We start from the raw sequence: 8,094 nt of genomic DNA on the forward strand, positions 1-8,094 counted from the left end.
ATTGCCCCACATAAGTGACTATGGATTTACGGCATTCAGTTCTCGGTTGGCAGAAATGAAGGCCTGTGTGCTCCCCACAAGTCTGGAGAACCCACAAAACATCCCATCGTCTCCAGTTCTGTGCCTTGTACTTGAGGGTGTTACCGTGATGTGTCAGAAGTCAGTGCGGACTTTGCCCCGTCTCCCCGGAATCACAGAACAGACGCAGCGGAGCACGCTCGCCACGTGCTTCCTCGCAGCAAAATTTGCAGAAGGTGCCCCAGGGCTGGCGTTCCCATGCTTTTTGCCCATATTGGATGCTGCTCGAGCTCTGACCGATGGACAGTGCCGTGAGGGTTCTCGCGTGTCTGCTCTGCTGTCTGGGCACTTCCCCCCTCTCTCCCCAATGGGAAGTGCAGGAACCACCGCCCCTCTGAGCGCCGTTCTCACGCCCAGACCCCGGATGCATGGCACCCTGACACAGCCCGAAACATCTGTGTGTAACACCACACGTTATTCTCGACAGAAATACGTGTGTGAGACCAGGGGAGACCGCTCCACCATGGGGTCATGGGGCCCTGATTATGGGGGCTTCCTCCAGCATTGTGAGCTGCTGCTGTACGTGGTGCCCTGGCAATGTGTACGTCTCGGGGCCGGCGCAGCCAGGCTGGCTGTTGGATGGGTTGAAAAGTCAGCCTACCTCCCATAGAGAGTAGGCTGCTGGGGGGAGAGGGGTGGGCCCTCCAGAGCATCCGCTGTGCGGGCAGAGCGCTGGAAGATGAGGGACACAAACTCGTTCCCTCCGAATTACCTGCCTGCAGCATGTTACTGACCCCTCTCGTTCATCCAGGGTTGGGCGCTTGCAAATCAAGTATGAACCTAAGTCACGGTGGGAATGAAACAGGAATGTTGGCAACGAACCACCTTCCTCGGCCACCGCGGGTGGAAGGGAAGACGGTGGGACGGGCATCCCAGAAGGCGGGCTGTTGGGCTCCATGAAGAAGCGGCTCTTCTTATCCAAAGAGGATGAAATGTCTCTCCTGTTGCCCCCAGCTGCTGGATCCCCAGCACAGCAGGGACGCAGCCAGTGGGACAAATCCAGAGACAGAACATAGCCAGGGGCAGCCATGCCAGTCTAACGTCTCAAACAGGCATCCAGCAGCTTGCAAACACATAAAAGGGGCAAAGGTGGGAAGAGAGGAGGGATGCTTCCCTGCACTGCCCTCAGCGGTCCAGGCCTGACAGCCACCTGGACCCCACTGGCAGGAGCGCCAAGTGGCTGAGGACTCCTGCCCTGCCCCGGGGGCAGGACCAATCTCCACATTGGCACCCACTAGCCTTTCTTTCTTTTAAGCACTGGTTTTGAAATCTCACAAATCCAAACTAATCAGAGCCCGGGTTACAAGTATCTCTTGATGTTTTTAGTTCATCGGAAGCCTTGCCAAGTTTTTATTTTTAAGTGTGGGTCTTAAAATACACCTTCCTCAGTTCCGAGCCAGCCAGGGGAAGCCAAAATAAAACACCATCTTCTTTGGAACATATGGCAAGTCACTGCTGCCGGAATAAGGGAGAAATCAGAAGAGAAAGGATGTTCTGGTACAAAATTAAGAATGTAGGTTTCATGCATGGAAATAGGCAAAGCTTCGTGCCACCAAAAGCTGTTTTCTGAGCGCGAAAATGTTAACCACAGAGTTTACGAAAAGAAAAAGGGGGAAAGGCAATCCTGAAAACAGACCCAGACCCTGTCTGAGACCCGCGCGCAGGAAGGGCCCGAGAGGAGGCTCCGGCTGCGGTGGGATGCAGCTGGACCTTTGCACGCTGCCCTCAGCGAGATGCTTCTGCGGGAGGAGCCTCTGCCTTGGCCTGCGTGGTTCTTACAGCAGTCACTTGTCTTTCTCCTGCCTTTCAGTTCCCCCCTTCGTCCCCTCTCGCTGGGCCCCTGGGTCCTCTAAAGCATCCTGCTGCTATCACCAGACACGGGGTTGCAAACGGTCATCTGTACTCAGGGGGCACAGCTCACAGAGCTCATGATGCTTGAACTGTTTTTAAGTCTTATTTTTCAGCATCTTTTGATGTTCTCTGTATTTTTTTTTCAGTCTTTTGGTTATTTAACCTAAAACCGTAATTCTCTTTCCATGCTCTTAGAATTCTGGGGGTTTCCATTTCTCTCTTGTCTTTTCAGCGAATGCTGTATTTATTATCGTTGTTCTTAAAGAGCTGACAACGCAGAGTCGGACATTTTATGTAGTGTTACCGGAGAGCAACGTTTTAGAGATTCAAATTTATTATTGGAGTTAGAGTGTCATTAGAAAAAAATGCATACACCAAAGAAGACTGTTGGCAGTGTAATCGTAGAGGTACCAGGTTAATATATAATGTATAAGTCTGTGTAATGGATAGTTTTTATTATTCATAAAATTTTCAAATGACTCGCAGATGTGCGGCCCCGCAGCTGTTCCCCGCTCACTAATGGCCTTAGGCTCTGACTCAGAGAGGACTTTCGTGCCAAAGGATTCTGGCAGCGACTACAGTTCTTGTGATATTCCCAGGGAGGAAATCATTCATTGTCAGCAGGGGTGATGATGACAGACCAATAAAGGGCTGAGTGGGGAGGAGCCGGTGAAGACAGGAGATCGGACCGGGCATGTTCAGAAGGCTGTTTTCGAGCTGCTTTTGAAAAGAAATCTATTGTCTTCAGAATTCTTTCCAGTGATTTACTTGAGTCTGCTTCTATCTACAAAGTCTGCTCTTCCCCCCCAGGGCAAATCAAAGTGGCCCACGAACACAGGCTCAGGACAGAGGGCCCTGGCGAGAGCTGATTGCCACAGGGCGGCACCCCGCACACCTTCACCTGACGACGCGGAAAGCGTCTGTTTGAGGGCCCACTGCTCGGCCCCCACGGCATTCCCTGGGCACACGGGCCTCCGGGGCCCAGCTGCTCGAACTTGGTGCTGTAGGAATCGCCCAAGGGTGCTAGCGGAAATGCTGATTCCTGGGCCCGGGGCGGGGGCTGCCAGGACGAAACAAACAAGTAAGGAGATTGATCTGCGGGCCACTACAGCAAGCAGGGCCCAACCAAAGATCGGGTGGTCTCGCCTCGGACTTTTGTAGGGAAGGCCAGACTAGTGACAAGTGGGGCAACTCACAGGGTCCTTGCCGTGCAGTGAGGCGCGGCTCAGTCATTCCGCTGAACGGGGAATGTCCTGTCTCTGCATCTAGCTGGTTTGGCCGGGACGACTCTAATCTCAGCTAGCCATTTATGAGACGAAGGACAGGAAATTGGAGAGTCTGTGTATAATGGGACATCTTTGTGAGCCGTATGGAAGCAGAGAGAAAGACCGGACAGTGAGTCTCACCTAAGGCACAAGGGGAAGTGGGGGTTCTCAAGGTTGCTGTTTTCTGGGGGATCAGGTGAAGCTCATTCTTGTCAGCATCAGTAATCTGCATTTTGACAGATGCCCAGACTTTGAGAAGGCCTGGAAACTTTGAGAAACTCTGCTGTGGGGTGTGGGAGTGATGCAGGTGCCGTGTTGCCCTGAAACTTTGGCCATCACGTGGTGACCTGAGGTGCTGAGATGTGGCCAACCGCCCAAGTCCTCTCCAGCGTTCGCTGTTTTTTCTGCTCGTGGATGTTGATTTTACACGTCTCAAACTTCAGAGACCTCGGGGCCTATACATTCCCCGCGACGATGAGCGGCCTCACCACCCCCGTCCCGCGGAGTCTGGCTGTGGATGGCCTGCCCCACTAAGGGCACTTGGCCCCTGCCTCCTCTCTGCAGTGGCCTCTGCTGGCCTGTCCTCTCACCTGGACCTGGTCTGACCAGAACCCCTCCACCAGGCGACTGTCTCCGTAACAACCCTCAGTGCTGGGCAGGTGTCCCCCGCTCCCAAAGGGCCCCAGCCACCTCTCACCCAGCTTGGGCTGCTTTCTGCCACCCCCTCCCCATTCCTGGACGCTGACCGGGGCCAGGGGGATACAGAGCACACTTGGCCTGAGGGCTCTGAAAACACTATCCAGGCTCTGGCTCCGGGCAGCGGCCGAGGGATGCTGTGGTGTTAGTTCTTAACCCAAGTTTGTCAAGAGCTGGGAGCCCATCCAGAGAGGGCAAAGGGAGGGAGCGGTTCCCAGAAGCCAAGGAGGCAGACGAACGCAGGAAGCATGGCAGTGGGGCAAGGGACACCGCACCCATGGGGACCTGGGCCTGAACGCACCTTACTTTCCTCCCTCTGAATTCTAGCCCAGCCTCCCATTGGCCAACCCACCTGGAAGCCGGAAGGAGGGAGCCCAGGGAGCAGCCCAGCAGGCGAACAGACCTGCAGGGGCCGGCACTTCTGTCTTCCCTGGGGACCCAGGGCCAGCCTTCCTCCCTAAAACTGTTGGAGTGCCTTGAAGAGTCTGGGAGGGACACCTCTTCCAAGGGAGAGTGGGCAACTCCTGGGACACTGAGAGTATTTTCATTTCTATATTTTTATGTATTTGCTTCTGTACTGGAGCTTCTAACAATGTGTGAGTTGTTCGGTAATAAAATCTAATACACCTGTTTGAAAACATGAAGCAGTAGCACAGGGAGACACGCTATTGCCTCTGAGCCATCTGGATCCATCCTCCAGCTCCGGCCAGGCCCCTGCGGCGCAGTGCTGAGATCCGGGGCTGGATGCCTGACCGCTGACCAGCCCGCAGTGGGCACTGTACCGGCTCGGGGTGATCCTGCGGGGACAGGCGGTGTGTGTCTGACACCAGCTTCCAGGGTGCAGACTCCACAGCCCCCCCCAACTGCCCTCACTCCAGACGCCAGCTGCAATTTGGGGGTTCCAGGCCACTCGTGCTTCTGACCAACTGGCTACAAATTCCAGAATTCCTACCACCCCCTCCAGTTCAACCATTTGCCAGAACGCCTCCCAGAACTCAGGAAAGCACTATAATGGTGGTTATAGTTTTGCTGTAAAAGACACCATAAAGTCCAGGAGGGCCTCGAATGCAGAGCTTCGTGCCGTCCTCCTGGAGCATCCCTGGGTTCCCAGCCGGGAAGCTCATCTGAGCATGGGGTGTCTGGAGTTCTTGTCAGGGGTTTATTACTCAGGCACATGGGATCGCTGGTCATGTGATTGAGCTCGATCTCCCCAGCCCCCTCTCCTCCCTGGAGATCAAAACTTCTGCCTGATATCACTTGGCTCAAAGTCCCAACCCTCTAGCCCATGTTGGTCTCTTTGGCATGAAGGGCTCACGTCCTGAGCCGTTGGTCACCTCCACAGCATAAACTCGGGTGTGGTCTGACGGTTTAGAGGCCCCCTCTAAACCCAGGAACCAGCGACAGAGAGCTGGAAAATTCTTCCTGTTACGCAACACTGGCTTCCCAGCGGCTCAGCCAGGGACCAGAGGGGCCACGGGAAAGCCACAGCCCTGTGGGGAAGCCAGAGGATGTGGACACGCCTGGCTCCCCTGACGGGCACCCAGGGGTACCCAGAGCTCAAAAACTGGTTGGGAGAAAATCCAGACATCTGAGATGTCTTCGGGGGAGATGGCGTGTGCTGTAAATTCTCCTGGCAAGGATGCTGGCATCATCAACGCAGCAACAAAACCAAGTAGGGTCTACTCAGAGTTGCAGGTGACCAGAAGGTCCCACATTTATTCTTTATGACTCCATATGTTTGAATCTTTAAATGACTTTCTGCCTAAATGTAACTTTGGGGATTTAGCTTGTAATTAATTCTTTCGAGGGACTCTGATAGCTTTAGGAAGTGAACTCTTTTAACTTATTTAAATATTTATAGACTGAGATAAATCTGTCTATGTTCTTAATCTGTTTGAATATCTTTGCCACAGCTGACATTGTGTAGTTGGTGACAGGCTGTGTATGTAACTAAGCAGATCATTGCATGGGACCCTTTGCTTCTGTTCTGAGGAGCCGGATGTTGGGATGGAGGGAGACCCCTGGAACCTGTCTTCCCCATGGACCAGGTGTAACACTGCGGGTGAGGTCCTTCACTTCACAGAGCCTCCTCTTCCCCATAAAATGGAATCGATAACACTTTCTCCTGCTGCAGTGAAATAACCCGGTGTCTGGGGTTTATTCTGAGCTACTTAAGGCAGAGGGTGGGGGAAGAACGGGAAAAAAGATGGAATAAGACTTGGGAAATGTTGATAATTTTACAGCTGAACGATGGGTACGCAGAGGTTCATTATACTTTTCTCTCTGCTTTTGGGCATGTGAAAATTTCCAAACTAAAAAGTAAAAATAAATAAACAAACAAACAAATAAATAACAATAATGCCCTCCTGTGTCTACTGCACAGGAATGCCAGAACATTCGTTCAGCACTATCCTCAGAGTACCTTTGCGTCTTGGAGAAGGATGCCACGTAAATACGTTCTGAGTTATTGCTCTGTGGCCCTCACATAATTGTATCACCCCTGGAGGTATCGTTGACATGGAGACAGAAAAGAGATTAGGACCCAGGGGAAGAACGGCTATGAAACACGAAGATAAAACTTCCAAAGCGTCGGATGCTATGCGGAGGATTTCATCTTAGTATGACAAACTGGGGGCCCATCTGGGCAAATCAGTGATGTAGGAAATACATTTGCAATATATCAAAAATATGTTGCCCGGTAGCTGACAATTTATTTCTGGAGCTCCATATGTGTCACATTTCCAGGCTCATAAATGATAAATAATAAATTTTTATTTATAAATCACTGGTTCCCAGAGGCAGATGAGCAGACTGAAAGAAAAGATGCTGCCGGAGAAGCTGGTTAATTTGCACCAGTGGACTCGGATCAACATGGGGTGGTTTTACCCAGTTTGGGGAATTGGTGAGCCAATGAGAGAAGCTGATACCTTTAGGAAACTGCCTGTCGTAACTCGAAATCGATGTTGTGAAAAGTGCATCTGATGGGCCACCTGGGTGGCTCAGTCAGTTAAGCGTCTTCCAGGGGCTCAGGTCATGATCCCAGGGTCCTGGGGTTGATTCCCACATCGGGCTCCCTGCTCCATGGGGAACCTGCTTCTCCTTCTGCCTGCCACAGCCCCCTGCTTGTGCTCTCTCTCTCTGACAAATAAATAAATAAAATCATTAAAAAAAAAGAGAGTGCATCTGAGGTGCACGCAATGGCAGAGCCCTGAAATGTAGGCTGTTAAGGTTTGCACCCTAGTAAAGATTAACAAACTTGTCCCTACTTGAAAGATGCGTTATCAGAGAACCCTCCTACAAACCCCAGAGCTTTCTGTGGTAGTATAAAGAGAATTATCTGGTGTGAAACATCCTGAAAAGAAAAGAATGCCTCTTCATGATGTCGGGGGCACCCCTCAAAGACCTGGGTGTGTGCTGGTCCGCACCGACCGTGGTCCCCACGGAGGAGGGGAGCACACGCGGGTGCTCAGCCAGGCTTCAGCAGCTGGGATCCAGAACTGCTTGGAGAAATGACAGTCATGAGGAAAGGCAATATGGATGTTCTGAAAGTGGGGAGGAAAATGTATGCAAAATTATTCTGTAGCTCCAGGCCTCCCGAATTTTTTTTTTTTAAACATAGAACAAGCATGAGTATACAGCAGTCTTGGTAATTCAGGATTGCTGATGGTTGTAAGGAGTGGAAGCGTATCTTTGTTAGCAAGCCCCTCGGCCTTGGGAGAATAAGATGGTGTAAATCAGGCTTACAGGGGGATCTCTAAGTCAGTAAGAAGTACCTTTTTTTAACTTTTGTTAGTTTGTTTTTTAGTAGTCTCTACCCCCAACATGGGGCTCGAACCCATGGCCCTGAGATCAAAAGTCTCACGCTCTTCCGACTGAGCCAGCCAGGCGCCCCAGTAAGAAATAACTTTTAAAAAGACTTCGCAAACTTTTACTTAAAATTAGCAAAAGCTAGGCTAATTATAAATGATTCTATCCTGGTGTTAAACAAACCTTCTAAAGATCCTTATTAGGCAAAAGCATGTGTCCCTTGCTCGTACTGAACAAAAGTAGGAAAAGGGGACGCACAGTTAAGTGTGATGAGCTCTAGCCGGGATGAGGACCTGGACCCCATCTTAAGTGTGCCTTGAACTTGTCTAGACGGGTTTCTCCTAATAAAAGGACCCAGAGAGCTTCCCTCCAGCTCCAGAACTCTGTGGGCACATTC

The 8,094-nt window shown here is 51.5% G+C and overlaps 1 non-coding gene across 1 annotated transcript; it reads right to left on the minus strand.

Annotated features, from left to right (window-relative positions):
• Positions 1 to 7,704: 7,704 nt before the first annotated feature.
• Positions 7,705 to 7,777, minus strand: TRNAK-UUU (transfer RNA lysine (anticodon UUU)). Its single transcript has one exon. It is a non-coding gene; the product is annotated as a tRNA-Lys (tRNA).
• Between the last annotated feature and the right edge of the window lie 317 nt (positions 7,778 to 8,094).

The sequence above is a fragment of the Ursus arctos genome, unplaced genomic scaffold, assembly GCF_023065955.2.
Source record: "Ursus arctos isolate Adak ecotype North America unplaced genomic scaffold, UrsArc2.0 scaffold_4, whole genome shotgun sequence".
Classification (NCBI taxonomy): Eukaryota; Metazoa; Chordata; class Mammalia; order Carnivora; family Ursidae; genus Ursus; species Ursus arctos.